We start from the raw sequence: 16,000 nt of genomic DNA, 5'->3' as shown, positions 1-16,000 counted from the left end.
TGATTTTCTGTAAAACAGTGGACCATAAGTGATCCAAGTCCTTTTCAAAGGTTTAAAATGCTTTTTAAATTTAAAAAGGACCAAAGTTGCAAAATTTTCACAATTTGGGCCAAAATTGTCAAAATTGCGAAAAGAAGGGTTACAACCGAGAAAACTGAAATTCCAGGGACTTAAGCTGTTTTCTATGAAAAATATGCTGAAAAATATTTATTTCAATAATTTTTGGTGTTAAAATGTCAAGAAAATTGATTTAAGGACCAAACCGGAAAGTATTAAAGTAAAGGGTTGAAAAAGTAAATTTTACAAACAAGGAGGGGCTGAAAACAGAAAATTTTCAAGACTAATTCAATGCATGCGATTTGACTAAATAATGGTACCGCGACTATCGACGAAACACAATACACTACAATACCAAAATCGTTGTAAAACGAATTGGTTCGGTCTCGAACCAATGAAAATCCGAAACTACTAACATGGCGACACTACGATACATACAAATAACGTTTGGGAACTTAACTTACATACGAGTGTGCACAGACGTCTACGCACCATCTTTGGGCCCCAAAAGTGTAAAATCTTGTTTGTTGGGCCTAGCTAGCCCAATGACCTGATCTTAAGGCCCGAAGACATATTTTTCTACGAAGTGTTGGGTTTCACCGACTTGGCACAACGTAGAGGGACTTTCAATGGCTCGTATACCACTGGTCCCCAAGGGTCCTTTGGTATTGCTAGTAAAGTCTACATATTTTTGCGAGGCGGGTCGGGGACCCCTCGTACACATATTATCCCCAACCGGCTAATAGAGTCATCGAGGCCTTCGTGTCCTCTTTCTCTTCAGATGTGGGACGACACGTAATCAGGGCGGCTGGATAACGTGATTAGTACGGACGACGCCTTCGGGATCGTTAGTATTGCTATAAACAAGGCGTTTGTGTAATGCGGGTTTGTAGTAATTAATCATGCTCAAAAATAATCCAACGTCGCCTGGGAATGAGACTACTATTTTTGTAATGGTTTCAACGCAACTTAATGGATTTCAAAGGATTAGGAAAACATCGGGTTTTCCTAGGTTTTTCAATACATATCGGATTCGAAATGCATACAATTTTAGTGAACAATTGCTACAAGTATAGAAACAAACAAGCATACTTATGGATCTTCATAACCGTTTTCAAAAGCTTCTCTTTTCAGAAAATATCGGATTTTCTGGTGGTTTTCAAACGATACGAAACATTGTTTTTCAAATACAACTTATGAACTCACCAACATACCATATGTTGACGTTTTTCAAAATACTTGTATTCTCAGGAAACCCTTGAATCAAAGGAAATCATATTCAGTGATGGCTTGCAGTTTGTTTATGTACGAGTCGAACAATTTATTTTTGGGAATGTAATATTTAAACAGTGTATGTCATGTAAACGCTACTGGTTGTACTATATTAATGAATGGTGATGAATGTTGTTATGTTTCATATATATTCAATGTTATGGTATACAATTGAGTCACAACATCCCCCGGACGTTTCCGCCGTCTGGTTCGGGGGTGTGACAGGTTGGTATCAGAGCTTTGTTTATAGTGAACTAGCATGTCGAGCCACACATTGATATGCAACTATAAACCAAAAGAGGGACTAACATAACTCTGAACAAAACAAGTAACTAAAACACACCTGCTTGCATTAGGAATAAAAACCTAACGCCGAACCAAACACAACAATGCTGGTATCTCGGTTAATTCGGGACTGTTCTTAGTAATACCAAGGAGTGAATGTAGCCTGATCAACTACATTCCCTCCAAAGTAAAACTAACACACGTCTTGATGAGAACGGGATAGCTAGGGAACCTAAAACTATACCCTTCTAGCACCAAAAAGAGAACGTCTGTTTAGTCTACCATAGTGGAAGAGGCATAGGATGATATTAGTGAACTCTTACGTGTTTTGCTATGTGTTGCGAATCTATGATTGTATGCTAAATGATAGAAGTACTTAAGTTCGTGCCATACACCTAGTCAGTAGGACCACGACCTCACGGAAACCACATACACTCAACATCTTTCCGTTTCGTGACAAGAAGATGCCTCGCCGACCTACTCGCGGAAACCCTGGACCAACCCCGCCTGAAGTTGACTCCACTGCTTTCCAGGCAGCCGTGTCTGCTGCGGTCACAGCATCTATGGCACAACTTCACCGAGGGAACAACGGAGGAGGTAACGGGCAAGGATCCGGAAGTTCGAACAACGGGACGAACCAAGGACCCACTAAAACGTGCACCTACAAGGATTTTGCGAACGCTAAACCCCGAACTTTCAACGACACTGGAGGAGTGATCACTCTGAAGCGATGGATCGAGAAGGTAGAGTCGGTATTCGAGATATGCGAGTGCCCCGAGCAGATGAAGGTGAAGTTCGCGGCCTGTACTTTTGTGGACCAAGCACTCACTTGGTGGAACGGACACGTGGAAGCTATGACGCTCCCTGTCGCCAACTCTATCCCCTGGGCAGAAATGAAAGAAATGTTAATGGCTGAGTACTGCCCCCGAGGCGAAATACAAAAGATGGAGCAGGAATTATGGAACCTCACTGTGCAGAATGCGAACATCGATGCCTACATATCGAGATTTAGCGAACTATCTCTGTTGTGCCCGGGTATGATCACATCAGAAGGTAAGAAGATCGAACGATTCATCTGGGGACTGACACCTCCCATTCAGGGGAATGTGATAGCTGCAAACCCCGAAACGTTTGACAGTGCGAAGAGATTGGCAAAGAGGCTATATGATCATAACAACAAGAAGGGCGAGAAACCAGTGGAGACTGAGAAGAAGAAGGAGGGTGATGGTAAGAAAGGATGGAACAACAAGAGAAAGGGGCGTCAGGGCCCCGAGACCTCTAAAAAGCAGCAGACAGTGGCAGTTAACGCTGTCACCGCACCGGTTCCAGCCACACCACATGCTCCAGTCTCAGCTGCTTCAAATGCTTCAAGACCCTATTCCGGTAATTCTCCCAAGTGCAATAAGTGCAGTTTCCATCACCATGGAGAATGTAAGGAGTTCCATTGCACCAGTTGCAACCGAAGGGGACACACTGCAAGGTTCTGCAGGACTTATCCTTCTCAGAATCAGAGTCAGGGAAACAATCAGAACAACAACAACAACAACCATCGCAATACCAACAACACCAATACCGGCGGCAACAATGCAGGGCCTAGCCACACCTGTTTTGGGTGTGGAAGGACGGGGCATTTCCGCCGAGATTGCCCTAACAACAACTCAGGAAACAGGGGAGCAGGAAGAATGCTGACTATGGGTCAGAGTGATGCAGTTCAGGACCCCGCAGTTGTGACCGGTACGTTTCCCCTAAACCACACTTATGCATGCATCTTATTTGATACCGGAGCGGAGCGAAGTTTCGTAAGCAAGAAGTTTAAACATTTATTAAAACAACAACCCCAGAAGCTAAATGAAACCTATACGGTGGAAATGGCCAATGGGAAAACCGAATCCACTGGGGAAATCTACCTCGGATGTACCCTAACCCTCAACCAACACGTTTTTCGAATAGACCTAATGCCAGTATCAATTAGGAGTTTCGATGTGATTATCGGCATGGATTGGTTAAGCCCCCACCATGCTGAGATCATGTGCCACGAGAAGGTCGTTCGCCTTCGTCTCCCGAATCACGAAACCCTAGTAATTTACGGAGACAAACCTAGCACGAATCTTCGCCTCATCTCGTGCATCAAAGCACAAAAACATCTGCGAAAGAACAATTTGGCGTTCTTGGCTCACATAGTGGACAAGACCAAAGAAGAAACTAACATCCAAGATATTCCGGTAGCGTGTGAATTCCCGGACGTGTTCCCTGAAGATCTTCCAGGAGTACCCCCAGAGAGACAGGTTGAGTTCCGAATCGACCTCGTTCCAGGAGCAACTCCTCTCGCTAAATCACCATATCGGTTGGCTCCTGCCGAAATGCAGGAACTGTCCAGCCAACTCAGTGAGCTTCTGGACAAAGGATTTATCCGACCTAGCTACTCGCCATGGGGAGCTCCGGTGCTCTTTGTCAAAAAGAAGGACGGATCTTTCAGAATGTGCATCGATTACAGAGAGTTAAATAAGCTCACTGTTAAAAACCGCTACCCACTCCCGCGAATCGATGATCTATTCGACCAGCTCCAAGGAGGTGTGCCAAAACAGTTTCAATAAAACAAATTTTGGGAATCTACTCATTTAGAGGATTAAAAACATAAATTTCAAGCTTAATGGGCTAAAAATGACATTTTCGGCCCAATGAGGCCCATTATGCGAATTTTTCTGTTTTGGAGGGCCAAAACTGTGATTTTCTGTAAAATAGTGGACCATAAGTGATCCAAGTCCTTTTCAAAGGTTTAAAATGCTTTTTAAATTTAAAAAGGACCAAAGTTGCAAAATTTTCACAATTTGGGCCAAAATTGTCAAAATTGCGAAAAGAAGGGTTACAACCGAGAAAACTGAAATTCCAGGGACTTAAGCTGTTTTCTATGAAAAATATGCTGAAAAATATTTATTTCAATAATTTTTGGTGTTAAAATGTCAAGAAAATTGATTTAAGGACCAAACCGGAAAGTATTAAAGTAAAGGGTTGAAAAAGTAAATTTTACAAACAAGGAGGGGCTGAAAACAGAAAATTTTCAAGACTAATTCAATGCATGCGATTTGACTAAATAATGGTACCGCGACTATCGACGAAACACAATACACTACAATACCAAAATCGTTGTAAAACGAATTGGTTCGGTCTCGAACCAATGAAAATCCGAAACTACTAACATGGCGACACTACGATACATACAAATAACGTTTGGGAACTTAACTTACATACGAGTGTGCACAGACGTCTACGCACCATCTTTGGGCCCCAAAAGTGTAAAATCTTGTTTGTTGGGCCTAGCTAGCCCAATGACCTGATCTTAAGGCCCGAAGACATATTTTTCTACGAAGTGTTGGGTTTCACCGACTTGGCACAACGTAGAGGGACTTTCAATGGCTCGTATACCACTGGTCCCCAAGGGTCCTTTGGTATTGCTAGTAAAGTCTACATATTTTTGCGAGGCGGGTCGGGGACCCCTCGTACACATATTATCCCCAACCGGCTAATAGAGTCATCGAGGCCTTCGTGTCCTCTTTCTCTTCGGATGTGGGACGACACGTAATCAGGGCGGCTGGATAACGTGATTAGTACGGACGACGCCTTCGGGATCGTTAGTATTGCTATAAACTAGGCGTTTGTGTAATGCGGGTTTGTAGTAATTAATCATGCTCAAAAATAATCCAACGTCGCCTGGGAATGAGACTACTATTTTTGTAATGGTTTCAACGCAACTTAATGGATTTCAAAGGATTAGGAAAACATCGGGTTTTCCTAGGTTTTTCAATACATATCGGATTCAAAATGCATACAATTTTAGTGAACAATTGCTACAAGTATAGAAACAAACAAGCATACTTATGGATCTTCATAACCGTTTTCAAAAGCTTCTCTTTTCAGAAAATATCGGATTTTCTGGTGGTTTTCAAACGATACGAAACATTGTTTTTCAAATACAACTTATGAACTCACCAACATACCATATGTTGACGTTTTTCAAAATACTTGTATTCTCAGGAAACCCTTGAATCAAAGGAAATCATATTCAGTGATGGCTTGCAGTTTGTTTATGTACGAGTCGAACAATTTATTTTTGGGAATGTAATATTTAAACAGTGTATGTCATGTAAACGCTACTGGTTGTACTATATTAATGAATGGTGACGAATGTTGTTATGTTTCATATATATTCAATGTTATGGTATACAATTGAGTCACAACAGCCCCCGGACGTTTCCGCCGTCTGGTTCGGGGGTGTGACAGGTTGGTATCAGAGCTTTGTTTATAGTGAACTAGCATGTCGAGCCACACATTGATATGCAACTATAAACCAAAAGAGGGACTAACATAACTCTGAACAAAACAAGTAACTAAAACACACCTGCTTGCATTAGGAATAAAAACCTAACGCCGAACCAAACACAACAATGCTGGTATCTCGGTTAATTCGGGACTGTTCTTAGTAATACCAAGGAGTGAATGTAGCCTGATCAACTACATTCCCTCCAAAGTAAAACTAACACACGTCTTGATGAGAACGGGATAGCTAGGGAACCTAAAACTATACCCTTCTAGCACCAAAAAGAGAACGTCTGTTTAGTCTACCATAGTGGAAGAGGCATAGGATGATATTAGTGAACTCTTATGTGTTTTGCTATGTGTTGCGAATCTATGATTGTATGCTAAATGATAGAAGTACTTAAGTTCGTGCCATACACCTAGTCAGTAGGACCACGACCTCACGGAAACCACGTACACTCAACATCTTTCCGTTTCGTGACAAGAAGATGCCTCGCCGACCTACTCGCGGAAACCCTGGACCAACCCCGCCCGAAGTTGACTCCACTGCTTTCCAGGCAGCCGTGTCTGCTGCGGTCACAGCATCTATGGCACAACTTCACCGAGGGAACAACGGAGGAGGTAACGGGCAAGGATCCGGAAGTTCGAACAACGGGACGAACCAAGGACCCACTAAAACGTGCACCTACAAGGATTTTGCGAACGCTAAACCCCGAACTTTCAACGACACTGGAGGAGTGATCACTCTGAAGCGATGGATCGAGAAGGTAGAGTCGGTATTCGAGATATGCGAGTGCCCCGAGCAGATGAAGGTGAAGTTCGCGGCCTGTACTTTTGTGGACCAAGCACTCACTTGGTGGAACGGACACGTGGAAGCTATGACGCTCCCTGTCGCCAACTCTATCCCCTGGGCAGAAATGAAAGAAATGTTAATGGCTGAGTACTGCCCCCGAGGCGAAATACAAAAGATGGAGCAGGAATTATGGAACCTCACTGTGCAGAATGCGAACATCGATGCCTACATATCGAGATTTAGCGAACTATCTCTGTTGTGCCCGGGTATGATCACATCAGAAGGTAAGAAGATCGAACGATTCATCTGGGGACTGACACCTCCCATTCAGGGGAATGTGATAGCTGCAAACCCCGAAACGTTTGACAGTGCGAAGAGATTGGCAAAGAGGCTATATGATCATAACAACAAGAAGGGCGAGAAACCAGTGGAGATTGAGAAGAAGAAGGAGGGTGATGGTAAGAAAGGATGGAACAACAAGAGAAAGGGGCGTCAGGGCCCCGAGACCTCTAAAAAGCAGCAGACAGTGGCAGTTAACGTTGTCACCGCACCGGTTCCAGCCACACCACATGCTCCAGCCTCAGCTGCTTCAAATGCTTCAAGACCCTATTCCGGTAATTCTCCCAAGTGCAATAAGTGCAGTTTCCATCACCATGGAGAATGTAAGGAGTTCCATTGCACCAGTTGCAACCGAAGGGGACACACTGCAAGGTTCTGCAGGACTTATCCTTCTCAGAATCAGAGTCAGGGAAACAATCAGAACAACAACAACAACAACCATCGCAATACCAACAACACCAATACCGGCGGCAACAATGCAGGGCCTAGCCACACCTGTTTTGGGTGTGGAAGGACGGGGCATTTCCGCCGAGATTGCCCTAACAACAACTCAGGAAACAGGGGAGCAGGAAGAATGCTGACTATGGGTCAGAGTGATGCAGTTCAGGACCCCGCAGTTGTGACCGGTACGTTTCCCCTAAACCACACTTATGCATGCATCTTATTTGATACCGGAGCGGAGCGAAGTTTCGTAAGCAAGAAGTTTAAACATTTATTAAAACAACAACCCCAGAAGCTAAATGAAACCTATACGGTGGAAATGGCCAATGGGAAAACCGAATCCACTGGGGAAATCTACCTCGGATGTACCCTAACCCTCAACCAACACGTTTTTCGAATAGACCTAATGCCAGTATCAATTAGGAGTTTCGATGTGATTATCGGCATGGATTGGTTAAGCCCCCACCATGCTGAGATCATGTGCCACGAGAAGGCCGTTCGCCTTCGTCTCCCGAATCACGAAACCCTAGTAATTTACGGAGACAAACCTAGCACGAATCTTCGCCTCATCTCGTGCATCAAAGCACAAAAACATCTGCGAAAGAACAATTTGGCGTTCTTGGCTCACATAGTGGACAAGACCAAAGAAGAAACTAACATCCAAGATATTCCGGTAGCGTGTGAATTCCCGGACGTGTTCCCTAAAGATCTTCTAGGAGTACCCCCAGAGAGACAGGTTGAGTTCCGAATCGACCTCGTTCCAGGAGCAACTCCTCTCGCTAAATCACCATATCGGCTGGCTCCTGCCGAAATGCAGGAACTGTCCAGCCAACTCAGTGAGCTTCTGGACAAAGGATTTATCCGACCTAGCTACTCGCCATGGGGAGCTCCGGTGCTCTTTGTCAAAAAGAAGGACAGATCTTTCAGAATGTGCATCGATTACAGAGAGTTAAATAAGCTCACTGTTAAAAACCGCTACCCACTCCCGCGAATCGATGATCTATTCGACCAGCTCCAAGGAGGTGTGCCAAAACAGTTTCAATAAAACAAATTCTGGAAATCTACTCATTTAGAGGATTAAAAACATAAATTTCAAGCTTAATGGGCTAAAAATGACATTTTCGGCCCAATGAGGCCCATTATGCGAATTTTTCTGTTTTGGAGGGCCAAAACTGTGATTTTCTGTAAAACAGTGGACCATAAGTGATCCAAGTCCTTTTCAAAGGTTTAAAATGCTTTTTAAATTTAAAAAGGACCAAAGTTGCAAAATTTTCACAATTTGGGCCAAAATTGTCAAAATTGCGAAAAGAAGGGTTACAACCGAGAAAACTGAAATTCCAGGGACTTAAGCTGTTTTCTATGAAAAATATGCTGAAAAATATTTATTTCAATAATTTTTGGTGTTAAAATGTCAAGAAAATTGATTTAAGGACCAAACCGGAAAGTATTAAAGTAAAGGGTTGAAAAAGTAAATTTTACAAACAAGGAGGGGCTGAAAACAGAAAATTTTCAAGACTAATTCAATGCATGCGATTTGACTAAATAATGGTACCGCGACTATCGACGAAACACAGTACACTACAATACCAAAATCGTTGTAAAACGAATTGGTTCGGTCTCGAACCAATGAAAATCCGAAACTACTAACATGGCGACACTACGATACATACAAATAACGTTTGGGAACTTAACTTACATACGAGTGTGCACAGACGTCTACGCACCATCTTTGGGCCCCAAAAGTGTAAAATCTTGTTTGTTGGGCCTAGCTAGCCCAATGACCTGATCTTAAGGCCCGAAGACATATTTTTCTACGAAGTGTTGGGTTTCACCGACTTGGCACAACGTAGAGGGACTTTCAATGGCTCGTATACCACTGGTCCCCAAGGGTCCTTTGGTATTGCTAGTAAAGTCTACATATTTTTGCGAGGCGGATCGGGGACCCCTCGTACACATATTATCCCCAACCGGCTAATAGAGTCATCGAGGCCTTCGTGTCCTCTTTCTCTTCGGATGTGGGACGACACGTAATCAGGGCGGCTGGATAACGTGATTAGTACGGACGACGCCTTCGGGATCGTTAGTATTGCTATAAACTGGGCGTTTGTGTAATGCGGGTTTGTAGTAATTAATCATGCTAAAAAATAATCCAACGTCGCCTGGGAATGAGACTACTATTTTTGTAATGGTTTCAACGCAACTTAATGGATTTCAAAGGATTAGGAAAACATCGGGTTTTCCTAGGTTTTTCAATACATATCGGATTCGAAATGCATACAATTTTAGTGAACTATTGCTACAACTATAGAAACAAACAAGCATACTTATGGATCTTCATAACCGTTTTCAAAAGCTTCTCTTTTTAGAAAATATCGGATTTTCTGGTGGTTTTCAAACGATACGAAACATTGTTTTTCAAATACAACTTATGAACTCACCAACATACAATATGTTGACGTTTTTCAAAATACTTGTATTCTCAGGAAACCCTTGAATCAAAGGAAATCATATTCAGTGATGGCTTGCAGTTTGTTTATGTACGAGTCGAACAATTTATTTTTGGGAATGTAATATTTAAACAGTGTATGTCATGTAAACGCTACTGGTTGTACTATATTAATGAATGGTGACGAATGTTGTTATGTTTCATATATATTCAATGTTATGGTATACAATTGAGTCACAACAGCCCCCGGACGTTTCCGCCGTCTGGTTCGGGGGTGTGACATCTAAGCCCTTGGAAGTGTTTGTGGCATCAAAACACCTCTATCTTGAGTTTACGGCCGATGGACCATTTGGTCAAGTGTTTGCGGCCGTAAACACTTATGGGTGATGATATTTTGATTGTTTTGGGTCCTAGACACATTAAGGTAAAGTTCTATGCTTGTATCTTGGCTTATGGAAGGCATTTAGGGCATTTTAGCACCCTAAAATGGAGTTCACGGCCCAAGAACTTCCTTGGCCGTGAACTCACTTCTAGCCTTGTTTCATAATGTTTTGGGGGTCTAAAGCAAGTAATGGTAGTCCCTAGGTTTAGACCCAAGGCTTGGAGGGACATTGGGCACACTTTGGCCCTTATAAAGGAGTTTACTCTCCAAAATGTTCTTGGGCGGTAAACTCCCAAATCTTGTTGTTTTGGCTTGATTTTCATGTTATGAAGGCATATAACACACTTATATATACTCTAGGTTGAAATACTCACAGTTGGGGGTGATCGGGTGAAGATCCTTGAGATAGAAAATCGACTTTTCGATAGCTAGAAATGTAACAAATGAATCCAAAATGGCTAAATTTTCTTTATATAGCCTTGAGGGTTTTTGGTCCGAATACCATTTTTGGACTATAATATTCCAAACTCTTGAAGGTTTGGGCTCTTATTGAAACATATTAAACCCTAGTGTATCCTCTCTCCTGATATCCTCTGGGGCACTAACCTTAAAACACTCAAACTTATCCCAAAAGTTTGATAGTTAGTTGATACAGATTTGACTTCAATTGTAGTGGATGGTTTTACCGAATGCAAATTTTTGGGTTGTCACATCATCCCCCCGTTAAAATGAATTTCGTCCCAAAATTCGCTCTCTGAACGTTACTACTGGGGGTTGACCTCTTCTGCTTTGTAGAATACTCACTCGTAGACCTGGCAACTTTGCCCTGGTGTTATTGATAGGATTCATACTTGGTCCATCTATGATTACCTCGCGTATACAAGTCGTATATGATTCATATTAGTAGGACTATCGGATGTGCGACTCTGCCCCAGGTCCACAACCCACGGGGAAAATAGGAGACAGGTCGGAAACACACATACTAGGTCTGCGTAATCACACTCATATACCACCCTTGCGTATACATTCGAAAATAATAGGCGGGATGTATTCGTCCATAGCCTCTATGCTCGAACATTGGTCTGCTGGACAAGTGGTATTTCGTGACGATCTGCGGACGTCTGACGATAAGGCTTCAGAGGACAAATACTCTTCACACGAGTACTTCGGGGGTTTAGAATGCGAAAGATAAAGTTTAGGTTTAGGTCGGACCTTCGATATTAATGACAAAAGTTTTGAGAACCTGTCGATCGAGGCAATAGAAACATATGGCTTCAGTATGGTGAGGACCACGCCAACTCATGAAGAAAGAAAAAAACGGACTCTATACCGAACAAAGTTTTGGTCAAGTGAAAGAAACGTCTGATAAACGACGATGTGTTCCTGGTATGCTTGGTGTTGTACTCCTAGTATGTTCAACAATGTACTCCTTGTAACTGATCTCGAGTTTCCTGCTTTCTGTTTTGAAATCAACAGTCCTATGTATCGTACCGCTATGTGCGCATACATACAAATAAAAGTGCTTTATTTACTGAAGGGATACTTTTATGCCACGATCCCCTATGGTACCACTACTACTGACCGTCATATACAAGTTGTGAATGCTTCAGATGAGCCAGGCAGTCGACTGAGCATCTCTGCCTCAAATCCTCAACCAATTAAGGAAAGGGGACCTAAGCGGAGTCACTCAATCTAAGTCTGCAACATCTCAGTTGCGCACTACACTGATGTATGTGGTGAGTCATAATAGCTTCTCTAAGGGATCTTTTAGTTCTCTTGAATATTATGAATTATTTCATCATGTGAGTTGTTATTGTTATTTTTACGTGTCATCCCCAATATTTTAAATCTTATATGAATATAATTTTTTTTTTTAAAAGTAAGTACTATTTTGAAAACGTACCACTACTCGTCGACAACTCCGGGGTAGATTCTCCTGCGATGATCATCAGAGTACGTCCATCCACGTCTGAGTTATTGATTATTGGGCAGTCCCTATTAATGTGTTCATTCTCACCACAGCCATAACAGGCTCTGTTTTCTTCAGCTCCGAGGACTTGGGAGATCGGTTGAGCCGGTGCCCTGCAGTAACGGACTGTGTGTCCTTTTTTGTGGCAGTTCAGACACTGCATTTCTCGGCACACTCCAGTGTGGTGAAAGTTGTACTTTCCACACTTTAGAAGGTTTCCAGCATAACGACTGGAAGATGCTGAAGCAGCAGGCGTCGTAGCGGCGTACATAGTACTCGCATGTTGCTCTTGCGGGATGTCTTGTGTTGTTCGCTTCTTCTTTCTCTTGTTCTCCGACTCTTGATTATAGTCATCTTCCCTTGATGACTCGGGAATAGGGACTTTTACGCTGTGGCGGACTCCATGATCGATGAGTCGCTGATCCAAGCGTTTAGCACTATTGAACGTGGCTGGGTTAGAAGATAACACATTTCCTTGGGTCGGAGCAGTCAGACCCCAAATGTATCTCTCTATCTTCTTCTTTTCCGAGGTAATCATCTCGGGGCATAGAGCTGCTAGTTCGCTGAACCGGTCCGTGTAGGTCTCTATGTCTGAGCCGACCATAGTGAGATCCCATAGCCCTTGTTCCAGCTTTTGAATCTCGACTAACGGGCAATATTCTTCCCGCATTAACTCCTTTAGGTTTTCCCAACCTATTGAGTTTGCCACTGATCGGGTCAGTGACTTAACATGGCTGTTCCACCATGTTAGGGCCTTGCCATCGAAGGTGCAGGCAGAAAACTTCACTTTGCTTCCTTCGGTGCATAAATAGATTTTGAAGACCGACTCTGTTTTCTCGAACCATTGCAGGCGGGCAATGACTCCTTCAGTCCCTTTAAAGGACAGTGGTTGGCATCTGGTGAAGTCCTTGTAGGAGAACTCTCCCTGGGGCACAGGGACCTCACCTAGAGTAGAATCAGTAGGCGCTTCGCCTCGACCTGTACTGGTGGAGTGATATTGTGCCATGGCTGTTGCCACAGTCTCGGCCACTGCAGCGTTCAAAGTTGCTGCATCGATTTGTGGAGAAGGTATGGGAGTTATCGGAGTAGCGTGTCTGCGTGATCTGCGAGGAGGCATCTTTGCTAAAATAAAACAAAGATGAGATGGAATAAGTCTATAGCAACAGACACAAGCCGAAAGCTGAAAAGATAAGGTTATCCTAGTTCTGGATGTATCGGGTCCTGACTTCCACAGGGTTCTAGAAATAATTCATAAATGAGTCCATACCAAATAAACTCTATGAATTTGAAATAACTATCCTCGAATGAATATCTGTTTCCTGAATAACTGTTACCAGTTGCATGTAAAAAATAATTCTAACACATGTAAGGTGAGCAGTGTTTCCACTCACTCGCTAAATTAACCTAGTTAATATTTATTAGTGTGACGCGTAAGACGTTTTTGGTTACATCAGCTGATCTTTCCTTGAAATCTTCTCATTGGTTTCTCCTTGTTCCTCCTGAACTCTTCTGTTCACTACTATGAGGAAGTGGTTACGTTTATCTGGGCTTGTCGTGTGAGAATGAAAGTGACTAAAGAACCTATGAGCTTTAAGGTAACTTTATGGGGTGATCCTTACGGAATCTTCCTATAATTATACTAGGTATACCAGTTGGTATTGTATATAATTGAAGATCAAATAGACCTTCGAACAATTGATACCACCTCAACACTAATTCCTTAAAAGGAATGGATAGCGAAGCGCCGGTCATAGATTCTATGTCTATAAGGTCTTGATTATATATAAAACTTTATGAATATACCCTGTAAGATTATAGACCTATCCGCAAGGGTCTTTTAAGTTATCACATAAGTTATGTATCTGGACTAAAATACTCCTATAGTATCCTAATATAATGTACTTGTTATGTTCTAGACTTGTTATCACGCTATCGTATCATATAATACTCCCATAGTACTCTAACTCTAACTGTACTTGTTCTGGCGTTCTCTTGACTGGTGTTCTGGTAAGTTTTAATCCTATTGCAACACCACATCATTCCCCAAACATATGTTGGTCACATATTGAATGAATATAGTTGATCAGGCTATATTGATCCTAGCTATGATTACATAACTGTTCGGGTTGACGGCAGTGCCCAACCTTTAGATACTTTTAGTTCTGTTCTCCTCGTGATCCTAGTTCTATTATGTACATGTATGAGGAAGTAGGTATATTTTTATAACTTGTAGTTATACTCTAAAATATATCATTATCCAGAGCACATAAGCCCCATTGTATTTATAGACGTATATCTTTTATCGGTTGATATACTTAGTTCACTATAAACAATGATATGATACCAATCTCTCACACCCCAAAACCGGAACGGCGGAAACGTTCGGGGGTGGAGGACGTCATGTCAAGTATCATGAGATATGTATATGGTAAGCAAGTAATGAGCAACCATTTCATTTAGAAAGAAAGTGTTCACAATGTATGTGTTCACAAAACATAGAAGTCATAAACAAATAACAAAACAAGACTTGAAGCTATAATGCTCCATCTTCTGAAGTCCCAGCACGAGCACCTGTCTAATAGTCTCCTGAGAATACAAGTTATTTGAAAGAGTTGATCAGCAATTAAGCTGGTGAGTTCATAAGATTTTAGTGATGTGAGTAAGCTGTAAAAATGTGGTTGAAAATGTATATGTAAAGTACTGTAAGCTGTAAGGTGTTGTTTTGTAAAGTTTGCCTGTTCCTCTAGAAAATCATATATTTCCTACTTAAAATGGGAGTTGAGTAAAATGACACTACAAGCCTTTCTATGCGTAATATGTGAGTACAAGTTATATATACTTGGAGTAAGCAAACAATCGATTATGCGCATCTGCCCTCAACCTACAACCCGACGGGGTACAGTAAGTAAGGCGGATAGCACATATTCATTTGGTTGTTAGATCGTTGTCATATATAACCTTGGTGTATTCACTTGTTACTCATGGAGTTATTTGTAATGGTTCCTTTATATCTAATGGAGAGTTCCTTTTAAGAGAACCTATATTTCTTATAATAAAATATTAACTATGGTGATTACTTTTATAATAGCTTTGTTTATACTGCTATATATAATTTGGTATCGGGTAGATAATAGATTGGGTGACCTCGGTGTAAACCCACATCCAATAGGAACAGGACGTACAGCGAAGAACACACATCCTATTAGCTGTCGGATATTAGTTTTATATATAAACATGGTGTATAAACTAAGGTGTTATAGAGTTAACTCACTTAAAGTCTTTAAAACTGTACTTGCTTAATAAAATGGATTAAGCCCTTAACTGGGAAATCGCTAGTTTTGTATATCAAAAGTACTGACTTTGAGACGAAAGTTTTGTACTAGAAAAACTTTGCATTGACTCTAGTGTCCTATGACCTAATCCATACTTGTTACCCTTATGATGACTTAATGTATACTAAGCATAAATATATATAGATTCAGGTAGATAATAGATTGGGTGACCTCGGTGTAAACCCACATCCAACGGGATCAGGACGTACAATGAAGAACACACATCCTATTAGCTGTCGGAATCTACTTAGCATATATGTATCCTATAGTGTATACATTACGGAATCATAAGGTTAGCATCATGGTTCTAACTTTTTTAAAAGTAGCCTTCTACCAAGACTCAATTGTTTTGAAAGCAGTCTTCTACCAA

The sequence above is a fragment of the Lactuca serriola genome, chromosome 4, assembly GCF_051521515.1.
Source record: "Lactuca serriola cultivar US96UC23 chromosome 4, Lser_US96UC23_V15, whole genome shotgun sequence".
Taxonomy (NCBI): Eukaryota; Viridiplantae; Streptophyta; class Magnoliopsida; order Asterales; family Asteraceae; genus Lactuca; species Lactuca serriola.
Note: the sequence above shows the minus strand (reverse complement) of the source record.